The sequence below is a fragment of the Accipiter gentilis genome, chromosome 2 (assembly GCF_929443795.1).
Source record: "Accipiter gentilis chromosome 2, bAccGen1.1, whole genome shotgun sequence".
NCBI classification, from domain to species: domain Eukaryota; kingdom Metazoa; phylum Chordata; class Aves; order Accipitriformes; family Accipitridae; genus Astur; species Astur gentilis.
Genome location: NC_064881.1, coordinates 26,110,928 through 26,136,173, shown reverse-complemented (window position 1 = coordinate 26,136,173; position 25,246 = coordinate 26,110,928).

Below are 25,246 nucleotides of genomic sequence, written 5' to 3'. Positions count from 1 at the left end.
AGCAAATAGTGGAAATGTGCAGAAGAGAAAAGTTGTTTTAAAAGATAAAAATGTTTCACTTACTTAGATATGAAGTAAACCCAACCTGTTTTCTTATATGTTTTTGATAAGCCTAATGACCTGGAAAAACAGTTTAAGTATACCCTATGAAGAGGGCTTTTTATGTTTCCCAAATACACTGCAATTCTAGAGATCCCCCAATTACTTTTCTAAGGCATTTTTGTATAAGATGCATTAAAACACTATAAATCCTACTAAAAATAAATGGAGATCTTCCTATAATAGTCTCCCACAATATGGTATTCAGCTGGGCCTTTAAGTCAGCTAGGAAAAGAAAGACAGGAAATCATGACTATGCACTACGTACTGTGAGTATATCAGTGTACAGGTAAGCACAGGCAGACATCGACAGCTGTTGTTGCCATACCTGCTTACTTTGAATGGTCTTGGCTGCTGAAGTCCAGTCCCATAAATGGACATGGGCTACCTTCATGCAAGGCAATCAGATCATACCTCTTAAGGCATCTGAATTAAACATTTAAACACCAAAGGCATTCAGAAAATCTCTCTTGCAAGGGGTGAACAACTGAGCAGTTTACCTGCTGGACACAGCCAGTTAGAAATGTGTGCAACTGCTCAAGTCCAGATGTTGCTGGGAGGTTGTGCTTGTGCAGTGTCTGTGCCCCTGCGGGATTCACCTGAGTTCATCCTCTTTGGTTGACTTGCAGTGAAACCCAAATCCCTGCTACTCAGAGGTGCACTAATCAGAATAACAGGGGTTTTCTTCTGTCATAAGACATTGTTTGAAGGAAAAATGAGGCGAAGGGATGAATGTGAATTTGATGAGTGTTAAAGCTAGTGATCTTAAAGCCATCTGTGACTGAAGTCTGGCAAAAGGCCTCACAGTTCATTAGCTCTTTGTAACAGCTACCAGGGGAAGGAATAAGAGAGGCTTAAGGGTTTTTTTAAATAAAAGAAAAAAAAAAAAACAAAAACAAAACCAACAACAACAAAAACCAAAACCAAAAACCACGCACAATTTCATTGGATTTTTTTTAATGTGGTTAATGATATTGAAACATATAAATATATATAATTATATATTTTTTTAAATAGGTTTGTATTTATATTTTTATTTTAAATTGGTTACAGCTATTGCTGTAAAGCAAGATTTTCAGAATTTTCCTGCAAGAAAATTAGGAATCAAATCAACTAAGTATCTTAAAGAACACAGTCTACACTCCCAGTGCAGAAAAGATACGGTGCGCTCCCTTCACATGTGATCGGCAGGTGAACATCTGGTGTGAAAGACCAATGTACCATGTGAACAGCTCGAAGTTTACTGATTTTGTTTATTGAAGTTGTGGATTACAGAAACACCTTCAATCTTCAGAAAAATAAATTGTTGAAACTCATCTAGTGAAATGAAGAGTTAGTTGAAATCACTTACTCCCAAAACAATACAAACTCTGGGGGGGGAAAAAAGGATTTAAACACTAGGAAAATTGCACAATACATATAGCACCTTTTTTCTAATGTAATCTCTATAAAACCTTTGGAAGACAGAAGAGAAATCAATAAAGATGATTACTGGGTGGCAAACAACTGTCACCCTGCTGAAGTAATTTTTTCTCTGAGGTTCACATTGGGCTAAAACTACTTGAAAAACATAAGCTAGTCTTCTAAATCACTTTGTGATATGTGGTACCAATACTTATTATTTCTTATGATTATCATCTGATAAAGGGTGTCTCAGAGAGACCTTGAAATAAGATGTCAACATGGTCAATAGATTAATTAATACAGTGATTCACTTTATTGAAAGATTTTAAGACGAGGATAAATATTTTTCTAAAAGCAATACAAGATCTTCTTACAGATTCAGAGCTTGATGCAATTGCTTCCAATAAACAGGTGGACCGACTAGATGTTCCAAATGGTCCCTTCTATGAATTTCTGATTTACATATGTAAGTCCCTAGGGTTTGTAAAAAAAGGATAAGAAAGAAGGCATGCTGAACTAGCATTATACTTTAAGCGGGTGGGGGAGGGGGGGGGCAGGAAGTAGGGTATGAATTTTGAACATATGGGAAAGTCTGGAGAAATACTGGCTGCCAAGATGTTGAAATCCAAATTCATAAACTGCCAGTCATCTTAGCTTCCTCAGACCAGCTTTTGCTCATTGTAAGTGTAATGTGAGATTAATCTTTTTTTAAATGATGGATTTTAACTTATTTTTTTTTCAATCTTCCTCATTTTTCTTAGATCATGAAAAAAGAAAGAAATGTAGTGCCTCCTTTCTCCCTCTATTCCAGAAGTTAATTCTTTTCAAATGTAATCTTGTTAGCTTGCTTTGTTCATAAAAAAAGATGAGTGCAAGTGTAAGGAAACTATTATTAGTTGAAGGCATGCTTTCCTTGCTTGTAAGGCCAGCCAAGCACTTCATGCTCATATTGTATTAAACACATCCTTATTTTTTGTACTTTTTTTTCCCTGCAAAAATTAAGGCAGTTTGGAATATGTGTGCCCACTTGCCTTTTGGGGCATGAGAGATTAAAATAAAAGTAATAAATGCTATATATGCCTTATAAACAATAAAAAACTTCATCTACAAAAATTGCTTCATGAATAAATATGGAAATACTTGTTGACTCAAGACACAACTTTGCTAAAAACAGTCATTATAAGCCTTTAAAGTTATTCCATACATGATATCTCTAGCAAGCTATACGTATTGACTTGAATGACCTCGGATGGATTTCTCCCAGTCCTTCTATATCGATCACACTCATACCTAGATTATGAGTGAACTGATGAAAACACATTGATTTAAATCCAGAACATCAATTGTAGCTGACATGAAAAATTTCTTATCAAAGTTGTCAACCAAGTAGTTCGTGAATGCTGAAACTCACGAGGCAAATATGTGCTGAACAAAAATGTTTCAGTGTTATGCAGTACTCAGTAGTCTTTTAGCATGAGCAGTGAGCATCTTGCACACACAGCTATCTGACACAGTAGCCTATTGTTTGTTTTAAGAAATTGATCCTACTCTCTCAGTCACAAATTTGAGGTGGGAGCCTAGAGAAAAATTCTCATGATAAACCCAGTTATTTCCTCATTTCATTAAATTGAAAATATCTAAAGAATACCTTTTTTTCTATTTCTTCCTTCTACCATATAACTCCTGTGCTGGATTTCCTCTGTGTGTCAAAAGACTACAGACCTCCTCGCAGGGAAGCTACAGTCAAACTTTGGCATCCGTACAGGTAAACTACCTAGGACTCAGGCCTGATAAAATGTAACTTTACACACATTGATGCAGATATCCTTCTACTGTTGATGCCAAAGTGAAGAGTGAAAAGGTGTGACAGTGAGTATGTTCCTTGGTCTTTGATTTGGCCCTTTTATTAAGGTTTACATTTCTTTCCATTAATAGAGAAAACAACCTCACAGAAGCCATATGAACCTTAAGGAATGATTATACTGAATTTGGAGACTCTTAAATAGAAAGTATTATGAGAGAGCAACACACTGTTTATTATAATTGCATGTTTTGCCTCTTAGGCCTGTGGCAAAAACAGGAGCTACATATGCTTATTTTGTTATTAATTGCTTTTTATTTTCATGAAAACATTTTGTTCAAATTTTTTCTTAATTATATTTTATCCATCTCAGGAGATTTAATTTTCCATGTTGGCACCATCTCCAGCACTGTAGCACTGGTGCTATTTGAAAAGTGATGCAATATGGAGACCTACTGAAAGAGAAGACAAATGTAATAGCTGTCCTCAGAAACTCAAGAAAAGTATGCATACATTGAAAGATTAAAAGAAAGATAAGCAATGAAATGGACCTGGTTTTTAGATGAGCAAATCATGAGTCAAGCAATGTTCTTATTTAAAAGAGCAATAGCTTTCACAGAGGTGATATAAGGATTAATGAAAGATCTAATGAGACATAAGAAATTCAAGAAATTAGTAAAGACGTTTCATAATTTATTTACTTTTTTATTTTCAAACTGTAGCATAGTTTCCAAATGAATTCTGTGATGTCATTTTGGTTTTGCAATTTAGTCAAAGTAAACATACAAGTAGCTAAAGAGAGAAAGCGTTTTTAGCTGCTTGCCAGAAATCTAATAGTCCTTCCTGATCCTCCTGATTGCTAACTGGATTCTGAAGGCTTGCTGGTATCTTTGGGAGAAAAACATTTTGCACTGGCAATTAGAAAATTGCTTCACTTTTTCAGTCAAAGCAACCACAAGAACAGAAATCAAGAGGAAGAAAAAAAACTTCAAAGAGAATCAATCAGCAGTTTCCAGATATCAGAAACAAAATTAAATTCATACTTGGTTTATTTATTAATAAAGACAAGCATGTTGACAAATGAGGAAAAGGCAAGATAGTTCAGGAGAAAGAGACTAGGGAAATGATCCTATCCAGTATAGCTCAAAAATTCAAAGAATGTGTAAGGGGGAGAACAGAGCAAGAATCCTCCACCCTAGACCTCTGAAAGGACAGACAAAGGAAATCCCCTTTCCAGTAGCAAGACTTCTTCAGCAAATCTAAGTATGGAGGATCCTCTTTACCAGTGAATTCCAAATGTGTATATGTATAAGTGTTAATTTAGGCATCTACAGGCCAATAAACATTATTTCAGCAATATATAAAGTTTTAAAATAAATTGCTGAAAGAAAGAATAATTTAAAACATTACAGAAATAATAAACGAGATACAAACCGATGTTAGTTTACCAGAAGTCAAACCAATATAATACCTTCTCTCATAACTGATTTTTTAGACAAAACAAAATATATAATTATTTTTTTAAAAAAAATATTAGCAAAGCATTTATTCTACTGCTTCTAGGGAAAGGCTGTTAAGGAAGGCAGATGAGAAAGAGAAATGTGAGGAGCTAACTAAAGAGAAGATTGTCATGGAAAATACTGAAAATGGACATATTGGATGCAGGGTGGTTAACTAGTGATGTTGCTGGGAAATATAGTGGGGGGTTTTATTAATAGCCTTGGCATAAAGAATAGAATGTATTGCTGCAATTTGCTAGCATCATTAAGTTGAAAGACTCACACAGGTGAATCACTGGAATTTGCACATTGAGGGCAAAATATCTTGAGAGCACAAGTTCTTAAGAATGAAAAGCAAACGGAGAACTGACCTGAAGAAGGTAAATTTATTTTCCTGTATGTGGGAACTTCTCAGCTGGAATCAAGTGAGAGGAGATGAGCCATGCTGTATTAACTGATCACACAGTGACCATACCTTACTGTGTGAGTATAACAAGATCTGAGGAGTTGATAGTCCATCTTACGCAAATAAAATTAATTGGCTTCCTTAGTCTTGCAAGACAAAAACTGAAAAGGAAGGCAATTGTTGTCTATTATGTAGATCAGAGGCATAAACCCAAAGGTAGTTTGCTCTTTAAACCAGGGCTAAATATCAGCACAAAAAGAAATGAGTATAAACTGATAATAAATACATTAAGGAAGGAAATTAGAAAGCGATAAATGAGCACCAGAGCATAACATAATGTTTTGCAATACTAAGTGTAGCTGTTTTTAAGATATAAATGGCTAAGTACAATGTAGTAGATGCCTGAAAAAACAGGCACCTCTGTCAATGACAGAGGATAGTACAGCCAATGATACAGAAATTCTCTTTCAGTCCTCCAGTTCTGGGGGTGGGTTACTGTATTCAACATATTTGAACTAATTTGTAAAGCTATTTAAAAATATAGGGTATTCAGATCTTTGCACTGAATCAGATTTCCCAAGCACATGCCAAAATAGAAACCACATCTTGAAGCATAAAATATTTTATTTTGCCTTTATTTAGTTTTTAAGCAGTCATTAGCATGTACACATTATAATTTTTATGCAGCTAATATTCTGAAGTACTATGTCAGCTATGTATCAGAAATCAAGCAAATTACTTGGAATGTAGTAACTGATTTGATTGACAATCATAAGATGCAAGCAATAATTTAATTTGAAAAAAATGACAGAAAAATATTTGTTGGCTAATAGGACGAAAGATACTTTGTTCTAAAAGTTAGCATTTTACTATAGATTTTTGCAGTCCTAGATAGTGTAGATAGCTGTGAATCTGTCTAGCTATAAATAGGTAGATAATTGTGGTCCTGTAGCTTTCATGCTAACTCAAAAAAAGTTAGGGTCAACAGAACTCACACATATGGTATTTATAAAGTAGGTTTATTTTACTGCATGTGATCATATGATTTTACTTTTGTTTAGACTTCCTATAACTCATGTATTCTTCCTTTTCAGTTACTGAAGGTAATTTAATAAGTCTGTCTTTACAGACAAAGAACAGTTATTGCTCAAAAGCCAAAGAATTGCTTTGGCAGCCTTAAAGCAGGGTATAATGGGTGAAGAAGTTAATCTGAAAGTTTTACTATGGGAATCTAGACCATTTTCTGAACTTCATTTTGTGCCATGTGAGAGACCAAAAGGTACACTAAAACTTGTGTTGAATGTGATTAATGCTTAATTCTAGTAAATTTAAAATCTGTGTGCTCAACAACTTCTGATCTATTAAGCATACGCAGTATTGGCCTTTCTACCTTATATACTAACAAAGGACTGTTCAAATGAATTTTTCAGAATATCTCCTAAATTTTTTTCTGTGTTGTATAAGCATGCAGTGACACAGATTTTCAGAGGTGTGTGGACTGATGTGAAAGATTAACTCATAAATATTTTGATGCCAAAATAGCAACAGAAGACTCCCATTTGTTGACCATATAAAGCAAGCAGGTTCTACCATGTCATATTAAAATAGAAGAATCTTTTAGAGAATATTATAAAAAATAATAATGAGGGAAAAAAAAAAAAAGACAGACTTTAAATATTTCATGAGGACAGGGGAATGTGGCCAAAATTATAAATCATAAATCAGGACTTCCAACATTGTATACAGTCATTCTGTTTGCAGAATGCTTAAGACATGCAAAATGAATGAAAGGTAAACTGAAGCTCGAAATGAGAATAGATCCTTCATAAAATTTCATTTGCATTGTCATAGCTAAGAAATTCACATTCATAGAAAACTTGTTGCACATGAGCAATGTCATACAGTAACTGAATGCACATGTTAGTTTTCAGCTGTTCCTTTTGCTACCAGAAAGTTTCTGTTCTTGGTTTGTTCCTGCTGTTTTTAGAAATGGAATCCTTAAGGAAGGTCAGACCTTCAAGAACAGGAACCTGTCAAAGCAGGCCATGTGTGAGACAGCCTTGGCAATGCTTCTTAAGAGGATTTTGGCTCCAGAAATGTGTGAGAGATTATGCAAAGGCAATGCAACATTTTAGAATTTACCTTAAATCTTCTCTTCAGCAGTTTGTTCCCAGTCATTGTGGCAGGTCACCTCCCATGCTATTCCTGTGTAACACCTTCCAGTGATTAACTCTGTTTAGAAAATGTGCTTAGTATTTCCCAGGATAGGTACAGTGCCCTTGTTTGGAGATATTTGACTTCATGATACTGGAAAATTCCAGTATCACATACCAGATATAGCCATGAGATTTATCTTTACTGTAAGAAACAAAATGTTCTGCCTTTTCTTTATGCTGATTCAAAAGCTTGTGATTGCTCTTGTTGGTTACCTTTTTCTCAAGGGCAAAGGAACCCATCATTCTTGACTACCTCATCACTCCTGACTTTTTTCTGTCAGATATTTTCACCTTTTTTTGTTGTTATTCCATTGCCATTTAAACACTTCATAGATGATTCAACTGCAATTCCATTATAATTTAGGCAATAGAAAGTTTCTGTGTTGACTTCTAGAGGAATGGTTCTCAGTTATTTATTTGCATGGCTTTGATTCCTGGTTTATATTATTCCCCCCCCCCCCCCCCCCCCCCCCAGATATTTAGTTACAACATGTAAACATGCTCATAATCTTTTATGGTAGATGATCATTTCTGGATGAATTTATCACATGACACCTTGCTGTTGAAGCATATATCACAAACCCTTCCTTTTCTTGTTTGTTCATTAAACTATCAGATTAATTATTTTAATTTTCATTTAAAGGGGAAAAGGCATTCTACCCTGTCCCCATAATCCTGAATATAATATGTGATCTCCTGGATCACCATGAATTCAAGATAGAATCACTCTTTCCAAAAGTGGTTCAGAACCTGTATGTGATTTCAGCAGAAGAGAATTTCTATGTACCAGTAGAAGTCTTTGTATATCTAATATCATGTATATAATGATGGTATTCATGTGGGATAATGACAGCATAAAAAGGGAAGCTTTGAACTGAAGAGCAAGCACAAAAAGGATTGGTGTTTCTTAGAACAGAAAAATCACAAAAAACCCAGCTTAAGTCACAAAAGCTGAATATATTGTTTCTCAATTTTGAGAATCATACAGATACCCTCTCATAAAAGATACGATTAGTTGTATTAATAAAGAGCTGTTCTGAAGTAACGATTGCAGTGTGATCAGCTTCCACATAAACTACAGAGCAAAATATCCATAACTTTGTAGATGCTGCTGCGTTACAAATAAAAAGTGGGAAGAAAATGAAAAGGCAGATGGTGTGGTTATCACTTAAAAAAAAATCCCTAATCCTGCTCCTGGTAAGAGCATCTAATTTAAAAACAAAAATCAAAAATCCTACCAGAGCCAGCAAACAGTAAACTAAGGCAAAGAATTGTGGGAGTTATGACACTTAGCATCTCAAAAATAAGTGCCCTACATATGGCAATGTCTGCCTATCTGCAACACAGACAGGCATGCTACAAATTATGCAAAGCAAATAAAGTGCATACAGTCACAGAAATTTAAACTGAAGCTGTAATTATGGCAGCAGAGGAGTCACCTATGAAAACTATGTCCAGTGCCAACACTGAAGATAAAATGAGAAACTCTCTTACAGGTAAACTTCAGATAGAAATCCAATGTTCCTGTCAGAAGAAGTCTACCGTAATACTTAGTTATAAACCCAGGAAGGGGGGGAAGAACAACCAGAACAACAACAAAAATCCAGAAATACAACTGCCAATATTCAGCTTAACTTATCTTTAGAATAGTCAGCCTAGGGAAATGGTGAAAACCTAATTATTTGGAACTGGACAAAGTCCTAGACAGTATAATATAGAGGAAAATGATTGTGCTGACATAAGAGAGAAATGGATGATCTAATACATATTTCCATCTTAATTTTCCATTTCTAACCCCTGTGATTTTATGCCTCCAAGATAGTGGAAACTTTTTTCCTTTGTAGTATAGTAGTTGGAGTGAAAACTCTGTAAAACTCTGTTATTACTATTAGGAGAGAACTAGAAATAATTTCCATTTTTCTCTTTCTATCAATAAGGCCTCCGCTATTATTTTATAGGTGCAGGGCATGACCGCTGTCTGAAAGACCAAGGCAGCTGGGAACAAGGTGGCATTATGCTGGCTATATAAGCTTTTGGTAAGACTGTGATTTCTGCTTTTCCCTTTGCTTATAGGGAAGAGGGAAGACTGATGTAAAGGAGACACCAAAATCCCAGCTGTGGCAGATGTGGAACATGTGATGTCAGGAGCTGAGAACAGTCATTCTGGAGCAGGGGGTTAGAGACGAGGCAGCTTGAGACAGGGCTAAAATGTCTAACTCTGTGGACATTATACAAGGTTCTGTCACCCTACAACGCCTATTATGGAAGCCACTATAATTACAGCTTCCCCTCAAATTATGCCAAGGACAAAAGCAGGAAAAGGCCCAATGTCTTAGCTATGGCTCCTTGCATGTTCTCTGCAGACCTGTGAAATTCACCTTCATTCCTTGGAGGAATCTCATCTTCATGCCTTTTCTTCCACATTTTTATCTCCAATATTTATATTATGGGCAAGGTCTCTGTTTCACTATGTAGATGTCTCCTGTAAATTATAACAGGGTCCAAATTCTGAGCCAAGAGCCCTAGGAAATCTTTATTATCTCTTCATTATCTGAGAAAAATGTAATCTTAACTTCATCATGTAAAAGAAAAACAGTCATTTAAATGAAAACTGCCAAAACCAGAGTATTATTTGCAAAATACTAAAGAAAACCTGGAAATCAGATAATTTTTGTCCCAGAATTTCATCATAAATTTGAGATTTTTCCTTTGGAAATTAAAAGTTGTATATCTTCTCCAAGGTGGACTTGATAACTCTCTTTATATTGCATAGTATTCACTACCCCATTGTTAATCAAGAATGGTTTATTGTTGGGTAATGCCATCTAAAATGCAAGGAAACTTCAGTGACAAAAACTCTCACTAATTTGTTTATTTTTAATCTTTATTGCAGGAATGAAAAAATATGACAGATTTTATTACTTCTTAGGAGGTGTTTAAAAATGTGATCAGTAGAAACTTCCACAGTCTGTTATGAACACAAATATTATAAAAACCCAAAAGATTCTTAGCTTATGATATGCATTTATACAGCCTGACATACACATGTAATTCAGTTAGAAAATCATGAAAATATAAACATTTGTTCTTATTCTAACCTCCTATTTTGAAATACGATTTGCTTCTTCATTGACTCTGCTTTTATCTAAATGTAATATTATACTCTAGTGGTGCAAACTTGGACTCTTAAATATAGAATTTTTTTCTTGATAATTTTTTTCTCTTAGCATCTATCATTTTCTCTTGCTTATGTCAAAATATATATGGATCGTCTTATTGTATTTTCCTCACAAATAAATGGTCTCTACCCTTTCACATTAAACCCTCCTTCTCAGACATGTTCTGCAGTGCTACTGATGACCTAAACGCTTAGTGTTTCTATTCAGTTTCTCTATGTTTATTCTGCAAAGGAATAATACAAAGGAACACAAATGTTGCCTCAGTCTATGGGACTGCTATCAGATCTCAGAAATTAGACATACCTAAAGAACCGGACTAAAACCTTCCAAAACTATGGAGAGGCCTTCTAGGAAAACAAAATTGGTGTCAACTGTGTGTGGAGTGGAAAAGACTGAACAGACTAACTTGCCATCTGAGTCAGCGGTGCACAGAAATGCACAGGCAGAGAGAGTGGATGTCTCGTGAACTTGAACGATGCTGAAACGTGCTGCAGGGTCCTTCGTGCAACTCAATGGTAACTGTCTGACCACCCTCACTGTCCGAATATAGAAATGAAGTTCATTTCCCACCATGTTGCACCCTACATGAGGGAATACAAGGAATGCTTATTCATTCCACATTAAAGCAATCAGTAAACAAAATATAGAAAGATACCTTGGAAATAGCCCTTTAATCATTCTCCCTTTTCCTGGACCCATGAGCCTTGCATTGTCTGTGGAGTGACATAGCTGCAGTCAGAAGAAAAATAATAAATATATCGGCTGAACTCATAAGCTGAGAGGTGAAAAGATATGGACTGGAGCCCTTTCAGGCTTAGAAAATATTGAACCTGGGTTTCTTACCTTGTGAGTGAGTGCTTTGATACAAAAAGTACCATTGATGACACAGCTTTCTTGCATGACCTTAAATACAAATAATGATGGAAATACAAGATATGTAGCACCCATAGCTATTAAGTGTTTGTGTTCAGAGAGTATCTATTAAACTGAGTGCCTGTAGTGTCCACTTAATCATGGAATCTAAATTAGATTCTGGTGGGGCACAGGCAGTGAGCATATGCATGGACAAGAGCAAAAATCTAGACATGCAGAAAATTTTAATTTAAGATAACTAAATGTAGACCCCTCTGGTTCTGACAGCAGCTGAGCAGAGAATTTCATAACCATATTTTTTGTTTTCAGCCTCTCATTACTGCCTGTGGTCCTTTATTGGCCCCAGACTGAAGTGTAGACTTTAAGCAGGTGCTTTTTCTGGAGTAGTATGGAAAAAGCAACACTGTATATCTTGCAGTGTCATGTACCAGACTAAGACATGATGTGGCAATTTTCAATACATTACATTTATTGAAAAAATATGGAAAAGTGTATATGAGATATAAGTAGGAAGTATAAATACGATAAGGTATATGTGTACCCTAGAGTGTACAAATAGGTTCCATATCACTTACCTTTTCATATGTAAAATTATATGACTAAATTTGAATTTATCCTGGTTTCCTTTGTAGTCAATGGAGAAAAATGAAGGCATCCAGAAGGCCTATCTTTGCTCATTTTAGATATGTATTTTAGGATAAAATTAATCACCCTCTGCAAGTGTCTTTTTCTTGCCTGTAATTTTTAAGTGTTTTACTAGCTCAGACTTAAGCAATTGAAACTTAAACATCTCAATTTGGGCAGAATAATCCAACCCTATGTGTCAACCTGATGAAAGGAAAGCAGCAAAATCCCCCCAAAAGATATTTATTAATTGCTAAAAAGATAATCTTCAAGATGGTCCCAAACCAGTTCAGAAAAAAACTTATTCTTAGCCAGCAGAACTTAGTTTCAAATAGTTCACACATCTGTGGTTTCAATTACATGCATATTGTTCTTTGTGGGATGCAATTTTGTTTTACTGCCAACAGTAACAGAAAAGCTATTTCAGCTGTGTCAGTGTGGAACAGCAATGTCATCTGAAATCTAGTGACCTATTAAATACAGGTATTTGCACAGAGGTTGTTCGCCCCCCTCCTCACATACACACTTTTTTTCCCCTGAACACTTTCCTGACTGTGTAGCTTATGTGAAAACATTAAATACAGCAGTGTTTTCTGTTGTGTTTTGTTTTTAACTATGCCTTGTATCATTAACAAAGGTTGTGATTTTCTATTTTGTAGTCTTTTCTTAGTTCTCTGGAACGTTGCACTGCAGAAATGTTTGGGATACTCACTGTACCCAGAAAATGGCAACAAAAGAGGAAATGGAGAACATTAATGGATATTGTTTATGAGGAAACAAAGCATCAGAGAATATAAGAAAGCCAAGAAAGATGTCATTTCTTTCCCCCAAGAATACAAGAGAATAGAGGGAATGGAGAAGCTAATGAATAAATTAATTAGGTAAATAACAAGCCACTTAAAAGATTATTTTATCAAAATTCTTAAAATTCTGTCACATAGGTGGCTTTGCCTCATTTTCAACCACCACCTTAACTTCATTTTTTTTTCTTTTTCTTCCATAGTGCTTCATACTGTGAAAGGAGAAGTGCCATTCACTGCTTATGATCTTACGATGTAATACTTAGCAATAAACGTTTTTTGTTCAAGACGCTATCCATGGATATATTTTTAAAATTTTGAAACTAAATCCTTACTGAATAGGAAGGAGTTCCAGTGTATTTAACTGGAGGTGGTCAGGGGTGGGGCTGGAGATAGGGGAAAAAAAAAAAAAAAAAAAAGAAAGTCTATTACAGCTTTCAGATAGCCCTGATTGAAATAGAAGTTGAAAAAATGTTTTCAACCTAGATAAACAGATTCATACTTCAAAATTAATTCAGGTTTTGATGTTCTGTTATCAAATAGATATCATATTGTGTCATCATATTACTGAGAAGTTTGGAGCTTAACAATTTCAGCAATCAGGTTTCCAGTTTTTGGACTACCAGTCAGGTGTAACGTGAGGGACCTGGGCTGGCTTGAGATGCACAGTTAGGACAATGGTTTGCTCCCAGTCCTGAAGAAGGAAGAAGGAACTGAGATGAACAGTAAGACGCCAGTGGAAGAGATGAGATAATGACCAGATTTAAGGAAGTAAGCCAAGTTGGAGATACGTAAGAAACTCCTGAGTGAAAAAGAGGAGCAACAGTAGGCATGTCTAGGCTGCACTCTCAGTTTTAATGTGGTGTTTGGAAATGCAAATGCAAATGCTAAAGACAAGTCTGGAGTGACTGACTGAGCAACAGATTAGATTTGACCTTTATAATTGATTTTTTGCCAGAAAGGCAAGTGTCAGTTTTTTATCCAGCCAACCTAAGGTTGGCTGAACAGTAATTTACAAAGTTTTTCTATCACAGAAGAAAAACAACTGAACTGTATTATTTGGAGGAAGTTTGAGTCAGAAACAAGCTAACTTGGCATGGACCCAGCACGGACTACCACAGACACTCAGCTTGGGAGCAGAAACCATCCCTTAAGAAATTTGTTTATTGCATTAATTTGCCTCATGGCAAAGGGAATTAGTGCGTGGTACAGTGCTGCTGGCAAACTGAACTGCAGGGAAGATGGCAGAAGAAAGGCTTCAAAGTTGTGTGATGATACTGGAATGACAAATGTGAGCCCTTGGAGTTTATTTTTTTTTCCAGAAAATAAATGCTGTGGAAGAGAAAACAGTGATGGAGGGTCTCTGAGATCCTGAACCAAAAGTATCACATGAAAAAAAATGAAGCTGGACATGGTGAGACAAAGAACCGTGACTATCTCCAGGATGCCTCCACATTAACATTTTAGAGGTACACTTTTGAAGTCAGTCCCCCAATTGGCCATATCTATGCACCTTCATTCACACTGCTGTGTGTGATAGATAATCTGTACATTAACAGCGGAAGGCAACATTCTCTGTCCTTTTCCCCCACTACAGAGAAAGAATATGTTATAACTACTTCCCCATTTATACAGTGCATATTACAAAAAGGTTACTGGACAGCTAGTTGCCATTTGCTCATGAAGGTTATGCAATGGAAGCTGTTAACTGGGATTCTTTGTTCGCCTAAATAATTTTAAAATTACAGGAACTATTTCACTTTGCCAGTCTTGGATTCAGGGAAATGGTAAGGAAGGTCTCCCCAGATCACTGGGGTTTACACTGGAAAAGTTTTAATAATGCCTTCCATTGCAAATACCAGGTTAATTTCATAGTTTAGGTCATCATTCCCTAGTCACGTTTTTAAAAAAATCTGTAAGTTGATAAAGGCAGGAAAGATGAAGGGAGATACGCCTTGGGGCAATATAGAAGAAGAAATATATATTTCTTTTAGAATCCGCTAGACAACATTTTAATGCTTCAGTCTTGCTTGTTTATAATACCTATGTGTCTGTACTGTAACATAGATAAAAATATATGACAAAACAGAAAAATGAGACGTAAAGATTTTATGTTATTATGTATTGAACAAGGACTTACATACTTTCTTAACATATTTATTTCAGTGGATGAAGTTATCTTAACTCAATATAAGACTTTCTTTGAGAAAGTATGTTAAGTTTTTGGGATATCATTTGGAAATCATTATCAAAGTGTTGAATATTGAATGGTAGAAACCCCATGAAAAGATGAATGTAGATCATTTTCTGAAGAATATTAGATATCAAGAGATTCAATAGAGTCAGTAAGCATGCTCCAGAAGTTTTATATTAGGAAATGGTCTAATGTTTTACGTTCAAATGGGAATTTTTTCAATTTCTTAAAATATGTGGCATTTATTATGTCTATATGTACCATAAGTGCAAAGGTGGAGATAATATTTTCCTTATATAAGTAGACTGATGTATGCTATGAAGACTTGGAAAGAAGATGATTATGTTGAAGGTGACTTTCAAATTAAAATTTGATTACTTTTTTAAAAAAGTTGTTGTGAATTTATTTCCATTAAAAAAAAAAAAGAGATATTGGAATTTATAAAAGACAAAAATGACCTTCATTTAAATAAGACACTGAATGTCTGAGGATGTTAGAAAAAGACATATTTTATTTAAAAACAAATAAAGCAAAGTTGGTTTCTCTAAAGTGTCTTGTGAAGCATTTTTCTCTCCTCCCCTTTTTTCCTCATGCAGCAACTCTTTTTTCCATCCAAATTATCTTTATTTCATCAGTGCTGTCTTCTTTTCTCTCATGATATCAAAAGATTGCCTCTTCAAATAATCTCAGCTACCAGGTTTGTCACCTGACTTAAATATCCATATCTTCTTTTTCTCATCATGACCCACTCTGCTCAAGGTTACTAACTTTGATTACATTGTCAAGTTCTTAAATAGAAATCTGTGGAGAGTTACTTTAAAATTCGGTGAATGTCCAAAGTAGTTAAAAGTTATTTAGGGTGATACTAGAGCATCCACTTAACTGTTTTTCCATATTTAAACAAGAATACAAAATCTGACTTGGCAAGCTTGATAGACATAATCATATACTTTGGTATTACTCCTGAAATTGAGTTGATTAGTTCTCTAGTAAAGAGAAATTATCTTTTTGTACTACTCTTATTTCCAAAGGCTGCCGTATTGGACTGGATAGTATGCAGACTCACATTTTCCCAGTTTGCATTTTAGAGTACACTGCTTGCCCTGCACTCTCATGGAAGTGTGTGAGACAACTACTGAGAGCGCAGTAAGCACTGTGAGTGTCGCTGTGTCTTCCATGGAAAGAAATATATCCTGTGCAGTGTTTGATTCTGATGTTTTAACCTTTCTTCTTCATTGCAAACATTTATTGTTGTGTGGGGAAAAGTGAGAGGAAAGGAGCATTGGTGGAGCAGAAGGCAGTGCTGTTTGTTGTTGCCCATGGGCATCTAGCAGATTTGGGCTGGCGTATTTGAAGTGGGTGGATTTCATAAGAATAACTGGAGCAAAGAGTTCAGGTTTACATGAATATTCAGAGTTAACTTGCTTAAATTTACACAAATAATTAGAAGATTTGGCGGGGGGTGGGGGGGGGGGAAGGCTTTCTTAGTTCAAAATACATTTAAAATCTGTACTTAAGTCTCATAATAACAAGCAGATAGATAAAACAGAGATTGGCAACCCTGAATGGACATAAACAGATATAGTGTTTTAACAGTTAAACCAGATGTTAAAATAAGCAACTACAGAAATAAAAATTAATGAATTTTTTTAAAAACCATGAATTGCTATGCAGGATATTCTGTTCCGAGTTCACCAACAGAGACTCAGTGGAACAGCTCTAAATCTTCTCTTCTAAAAAACAGAAGTTATGCAAAGTTAACAAACAAATGCATAAGAATAAAACATGGTGAAATAAACAATGTATGAGGTCAATCCTTGTCAGTGGATTCACAGCTTTATTTAAATTGGAACAGTTTCAGATTAAGGCTTTGTAAACCCCAGAAAAACAGGACAGTTTGATAGCTGGACTTCATCTTCACATTTAATGGTTTGCTGGCCAGCCTTAGCAAATCAATTTCATGAGACTTTTGTAGAAAGAGGGACTCGGCTATTTGGAGAATTTAAATAGAAACCAATGTTTCATTTTTAATACCTTGCTTCATTCAAGTATTGACATGAAGATTGAATTTAAAATATCCAGTGGTGAATTTCTAGAAAAATTCTGGGCCTTCCTTACAGTGCCATACATGAATGAACATTTACTGGAAACAAATGGAGCTCATTCAAGCAAGACTGATGTTTACTAGAGCCACAAAAGCTTACTGGAGTTTCTGATATCAAATAGTTTCATCTAGGTGAATAATATGGTAAGTTTCCAATATACCTGCAGAACTTCAAACAGTTCCATTTGCAACAACGTACTCAGGTTTTCTACATTTAAGCAGGAATAAAGCAGGCAGAAACAAATGCTGTTTATGCATTATCCATTTTTATAAATAGTGATTTTTTTTCCTGTCTTTTGAAATGATTTAAATTCATTTTTAAATCTTCTATTAATGTATTATTTTAAATATTTTCTGTAATGAGATACCACGAACATACATTGTAATCCTATCAAATGCTTTCTTGACAGATGTTTTGTTTATCATTAGATGGTTCAATGCTGGACATTTTATGTTGACTCTTACTGGTTTTTTACAAAACTGAAATTGGCCAAAATCATGACTTTCAAATATTATGTTCATGATGATACATGTTCAATTCACCTCTCCTTTGGATGTCCTTGTTGATCTGGTTTTAATTTCCTCTCACCCCCCCCCCCCCCCCCCCCAGCTGTTATAGACACTTGTTGATTGTCAAGATATTCAGACTGCAGTTGTAGGGCAAACACAAGTAAAATTAAAATAATTAGGAACTGTGAAAGTCCTCTTCCCAATGTATAATTTTTCAGTTGATTTGAGGTATGGCAAATTAGGACCTCTCAGTGATTTCAGCATGCCTAGAAATGCACCATGATTTGAGTAAACTTAACCAACCAACATGAGACTATCTTGTGCTTCTCTGAATTTATCCTGTTGTGTAATGTTCCTTGTAATTAATACTGTATCATCTTTCTCCATTTTAACATCTTTCCTGAATAGAAAACATTATGGAAAGATTTTGTAAATAATGAATCTACTCAGTTACTGACAAACACTGATGTATTATTAGACATCAATTATTTTTCATAAGAAAACAAATTTTTAGACTACTTTTCTTGGCTAATTTATATTGCCATTTGATGCAATATTGACACCTATTTGATTGGCACAGTATCTAATTAACCGTTGTTCTGTGATAACTGCCTACAATGTTTTTTATACGGCACATTGGTTAGTGCTCTTCAGACCTCTGATGTGATGACTGCTATGCTTGAAGTAACTAGAGCAGAAATTTAGTAAAAGTTCAATACAGAGCTGAGCAATTTAAAGCCAGATTGCACTGTAAGCTAAAAGAGTGTAAGCTCTCTTTGTGTGCAACTCAGACTGCCTGCTTTGAAGTGGAATCCTATCAAGAAAAGCCCTCGAGGCCTTGTCAACAGAGGAGATCAACTGTGGCCTGGTAGATTATTTAAAGGTCATCATTTTGGAAGGATTTTTCAACAGAATTCACACTGCCTTTTTCAGAGATATGTATTAAAAAAATTACTACTGAATGTTTTAAAACAAGGCAGCTCGTCAGTATTAAATTCTTGTGATTTTTAATTTTAATTGTCAGTTACATCACTATATGCAAACTGGGATAAAGAGGGTATTGGACACAACTGTTCAGAATGCCATAAACTGCAATAGGCAGAACATGGCTTGTCTGCGGGACAGCCAGGATGGACCTACTGACTGCTTTCCTGCAAAATTGGAAAAAATGGTAGCAAACCCAGCTCTCCTCAAGACTGAAGAAAAAAAAAAGAAGAAAAAAAAAAGAAAAGAAAATATTGCAATTCTTCAGCATTCTGTGGGAATATTGAATTAGAAACGGTAAAAAGAAGACGTTATGACATAGTAATTAATAATACGGCAAGGTGGGATTGTTCTGCCTCTCTGGAATTAGGCAATGAGAAAGTTTCCTGTTGAAAGAGAAATTAATGTTGTTTAATGTTTTTTCTCATAGCTTTTTTAAAATTGTTAATTAGTATAAGCGGGTTTATTAATCTTTTTACTTTGAGGTGGAACAAACCCCAACCCAACAGAAAATTCTACAGTGATTACAGTTCACCAGAGATCCCAGGCTTACAGGCAGCAAAGATCTCATCAATCACCTTTGAGCTCTGCCTTCCCCTCAGCGACCATGTGTTTCTCTGGCACCTTTTTTGAAGAACCCCACACCCTAGAATTAGAAAGACATCCCAACTCTCAAAATTTACTAGTCACTTCAAATAGGATAAGAAGCTTTTGTTCGGCTGTTCTGCAACATAAAAAAATTCTTCAGGCAGGCACTGTTATAACCATGGACTACATCATAGTCTTCTTTGGCATTCTCCATGCAAGAAAATATAGAGTAATTAATTGAAACAATATTTTTAATAACCATCTGTTAAAAGCCATCTGTACCCAACCCTTCAGTGTCCTCTGGGCAAGGATTTCCATGGTTAACTCTTTCCAGGAAGATTTCATGATGAGTTCTTATATGAATAATACACAAAGTAATTTTATTACCCTCTCATAAAATGCTCTTTTGAAATGTTGCAATAATGTTAAGGAATAATAACTTCTCCAAAGTAGTTGTTGTTAATGAATCAATCTCAGTTATATTTCTTTCTCTAAAATAAGTTTTAAAAGGTCACAAAGTCTTGAAGTCTTCTTATCATAACACATTATTTTTAGTGTGATACAATATAAGTTTGGAAGGCAAACACTTAATCAAAATGAACATACTACTAAGAATACCTCTTTCCACTCTTTTAAAATATGGTGCTTTTGATGGTAGTTTCTTTAACATCTCTCCAGAAAACTGCCTCTCTTATCACTGTAACACAATTGATTTATAAATATGATACCACAATTGAATTACAAATATGCAACATTTTCATTGAAAATTGAAAAAGGTATTTACTGTGAATGTGGACTGTGTACACAGCAATACATGGCTGAATTAAAGAACGGTGCAATGCATATATTTGTGCTTCAGTTATACATAGGCCTCTTGGGATGTGGTGCTGATCTGCCTCTAGAGATTAAACTGTCTCTGAATGAGATGCTTATTTCAAACCAGCCCAAATATTAACAATTCAGTTATTACTAACAGCTCTCAGAGGGATATTGGTAAATTGAGAAAATGTAATCATAAAGAAACCTGTGGGAAAATCTGTCATGCCTTGAAAACAAAAGATTGAATAGCACTACACTCAGTATAAAATACTGAGTGAACAACAGATTTCTTACTTGTTCCTAGTTGTCATGCACAACTTCAATCTTTTTAAAGCACAAACAAACAAACTGCCTTATTTTATATACTCCATCTTGCCTTTCAAGACCGATAATTTCTCTAGGACATAGTGGGAACATCATCTTAGAATAATCAATTTTTGAAAAGGAAATGTACTGAAAATAATACAAACATAAGGGGTTTTTTGTACACTAGTATGAAAATACTTAATGTGTAGTCACAGGAGTTTTAAAAGTTAGAATAAAGGCTGCCCCATTGAAAACAAGATACTGAAATTCTAAGTTATCCAGTAAAATGAATGTATTTTCATGAACCATTTAAATAAGTATTGCAGTGAAAAGCACTGCTTGTGGCTAATTGGATATAAATGGAAAATCGGTAGAAAGCTGGATGCATTGTTTTGAAGATGTTAACATTTTTAATATGATTGAAAAAATATAATTATGCTAATGCAGCAAACCCTAAAACAGCTCTGAATGTTTCTTTTGTCAAGTATTCAAATGTGAATTATATTATTCCAATCCTATTCCACATGAGGAGAATGTAAAAATAGCACAGCTTTGTTTGTACATAGATCATTGTTCCATTTAAAATTCAATGTCTGAGGCTTTGAAATACTTTTCATAGTCAACTAGCCTTTATAATTTTATCTAAATATGGTTTTATTAAACTGAAAATTTTCTTTCAGTGAAATGGAGCTCCAGGCCTGAATAGCCTGTCCCTTAAAACCTGTTTTCTTCTCCAGAAAAGATAAAATTAGAGGAATTTGCAGTGCAAGGCTACCTCTCAGAGTATTTTGTCCACAACTTCGAACAGTTCATAATGTAAATGTGGTACAGAAAGGAAGACTTGCTTGGCAAAATAAGTAGCAACATATTCTTGCCCAACCTTCAAGATTTGAACTAGTAAATAGGCACCTATTGAAAACGAGGTTGAAAATGTTGGTGTTGCTTTTAAAACTCTGCACTGTTTAGGGTAATCCATCTGATTTTCTCATTTCCTAAGCCAGGCATATCACAACTGAGATCAACAGAGGCACTCTAGGAGATGTTGTTAGGAGGACTTCAACTATGAAGTCCTCCAACCTCTGTATCACATGTCTTCCTCAATCAGAATTCAGTGTAAAACAGCAAGGATTACTTCTGATTCTTATTACCTTTGGGTAGGTAGAAGCAAGGAAACACGGCTACCAGATTTTGATCCTCTGATTTAAAGAAAGACAAACTCCTTCCCACCCTCCCTACCTCCTTTCCCTCTTGTCTCCGAGATCAGTAGCTAACTCTTTCCAAAAACAATTAGTAATGCAAAGTCCTGCACTTGGAGTCAAAAATTTTCATCTTGGAAAACAGACAGCAAGCAAAGACATTCATAACAAACAAGGTTTTTATGCTAATAAGAAAGCAAAAAGCATGCATACTTACCTCATACATTTACTGTATAAATAAACATACATGTATTTTATATATAATATATATGGACATAATTTTCACATATGTGTATTTATGTATATATATATACACACACAAACGTATATATATACATGAAGTAATTGTTTACATGCTCCAGGGAAGCATCAGTTTCCTAGGAAGTTGAGAATAAAACAGTAAGGGTTTCCCCAGTTAGAAGTATAATTCCAGTTCTGAGTGGCCTAGTTTGCTGATCCTAACTTACATTGATAAATAACAATATTTTGGTGGTGCCTGAAAATTAATGTTGTGTTTTTAAATTAAGTATGATTATGTAGGCTTGAATCCTTTTTTTTAAATAAAAGCAAATATTAAAATATCTCTGTGTGTATCTTTTGGAGCCAAGCAATAGATAGAAAATTTTCCACTCCATAGGCTTCAGAGAAAGGCAGTAAACCATGACAAAAGATATCAAGTACTCCAACATACAGCAGAGTAGCTTCCTGGGAGTGTAGATTAATAAGAGATAACCTAATACATCCAGAAGTGATATATTAAAGTACATTTTCGTGATCGACAAGAAAAAAACATACATGATGTAAACTTTCTGGTTTAGTCCCATAAATGCAGAATAATTTGCTAATGTTTAACTGCTTTCTTTCAATAGATTTATTGCATGATAGAAATGTGAAGTAGACTGCAAACAAAGTTTTCTATTGTTATGTTAAGAATGTTAATAAAAGCAATCATTTATTCATGGCAATTTCTTCAACTGAACATTTATTAGAAAGGTTATAAAAGGCAATAGAAAGACAAGTAGAACTGATTAGGTAATTGGTAAAAGAAAATTTTTATCCATTATACTCATGGTGGTGCAGAAAATAAAAGCAAAAACCCTCAAAGGACTAAACAAAATGGAAGTTCATATGCTGCACAAATAAACCAAAGCCCATAACAATCCTTCCACTCAGATTATTTGGTGTTGGGTTTTTTTTTTAATTTTTCAAGATCCACTTGGGTTGCAAAAGCTTTGGAGTGCTTTTGCCTCAGAGACTTTCCCTTGTAGATAGATTTTCAAGGCCAGAAGAGTTTCATCTATCAGGTTCTGCATGAAAGCACCTATACCAGTCTAACAGCATCTATTTCCAAAAGCAAATCAATGAAAGATTTTGGAGCATTTTTAAGTACAGCAGCAGAGTTCTACCCTTGAAACATGTATGTTTGACATGGGTAGTGACTTTCCCCCTGTTATATAACAAGTCTAACAAGCCCAATTAAGTTGTCCTTATTTTTACTGTTGGATAAGACTTCCAGTGTTACCGGAGTGAAATGAATATCAAGTACATTTATGTGAACCTATGTGGTGGGTTGACCCTGGCTGAATGCCAGGTGCCCACCAAATCCATTCTATCACTCCCCCCCTCAGCTGGACAAGGGAGAGAAAATATAACAAAGGGCTCGTGTGTTGAGATAAGGACAGGGAGAGATCACTCAACCAATTACCATCATGGGCAAAACAGACTCAACTTGGGGAAAATTAACTTAATTTATTGTCAATCAACCAGAGTAGGGTAATGAGAAATAAAACCAAATCTTAAAACACACAGACCCTCCCCCCACCCCCGCTCCCTTCTTCCTGGGCACAACTTCACTCCTGGATTCTCTACCTACCCCCCCAGTGGCGCACGGGGGTGGGGAATGGGGGTTTTGATCAGTTCATCACATGTTGTCTCTGCTGTTCCTTCCTCCTCAGGGGCAGGACTCATCACACTCTTCCCCTGATCCACCGTGGGGTCCCTCCCATGGGAGACAGTCCTCCACAAACTTCTCCAATGTGGGTCCTTCCCACGGGCTGCAGTTCTTCACAAACTGCTCCAGCATGGGTCCATTCCACAGCGTGCAGTCCTTCAGGAGCACACTGCTCCAGCGTGGGTCCCCTGCGGGGTCATAAGTCCTGCAGAAAACCTGCTCCAGCATGGGGTCCTCTCTCCATGGGTCTGCAGGTCCTGCCAGGACCCTGCTCCAGTGTGGGCTTCCCACAGGATCACAGCTTCCTTCGGGCATCCACCTGCTCCGGCGCAGGGTCCTCCCCGGGCTGCAGGTGGATATCTGCTCCACCGTGCACCTCCCTGGGCTGCAGGGGGACAGCCTGCCTCACCAGGGTCTTCCCCACGGGCTGCAGGGGAATCTCTGCTGCGGTGCCTGGAGCATCTCCTCCCCCTCCTTCTTCACTGACCTGGGGGTCTGCAGGGTTGTGTCTCTCACATATTCTCACTCCTCCCTTTTCTGACTGCTGGTGCTGTCGTGCACTTTTCCCTTCTTAAATCTGTTCTCCCAGAGGCACTACCACTGTTGCTGATGGGCTTGGCCTTGACCAGTGGTGGATCCGTCTTGGAGCCGGCTGGTATTTGCTCTGTTGGACATGGGGGGAAGCTTCTAGCAGCTTCTCAAAGAAGCCACCCCTGCAACCCCCCCACTACCAAAACCTTGCCATTCAAACCCAATACAACCTAGTTGATATTCTTAGTCTCATGGGATATTATAACGAGTGTTTATACAACATATCAGAGCTAGTAGTTCTTGTGCCCCGTCTTAATTTGCCTTTTGACTTCTGATAAATTTATTTTCTTCTTCTATGTTATCTTCTGTGAGATTAATACATGTGGGTGTGAAACTCTCTGGAAATTATGCAACTTCAGACATGACATCAATGAAATCACTTTTATTGTCACAGCATATGGTATGATGCTGCTAGATAAATAGCAAGATATAAAACACAAATGCTGAGGCGAAGCCTCATGTTGACCCTTTGACAAGACTGCATTACAACAATTATTTAATGTTGGACTCTGATTGACATTGGTGGTGGTTTCAGATTGAATGCATGGTGCTACAAGGAAATGACAGACTTGGCAGCATTATTGCCTTTCTGCTCACTGGTTGGCTTAGGGAATGGATTAATGAGATGCTTTGAGGTGTCAGAATGCAATCGGAGATGTTTTGGCAGCTGAAAAGCTAATAATAAGATAATGGAATATTAATAAGATTTCTAATATGCAACAGTGGATTAACTTGCTACCAGGAAAAGTGATGTTGGCAAATTTTTGTTTTATAAAACCCAGTAAAAGAAATGTAGATGGACAAATAAAAGAACACCTTTTCAAAGTTGTACAGAGTAGTACATACTGTGCTTTTGATATATACTACATGTAAACTAGCTACTAATAAATTGTTGATGCAACTCAGACTCAGATCTAAATTCTTAACTATTTAAAGACTGCGAACTTGCAGGCTGCAAAAAGCCTACAGATCTGAAAAGATTTAACAAAGCAAGAACTTTTTCATTTTACTGAATCTTTAATTGATTACTACAGCCAATAATTTCATTAAAAATAATGGCTTCAAAGTTTTTCCGAATTACAGATGTTAGTGCGATGAAGTA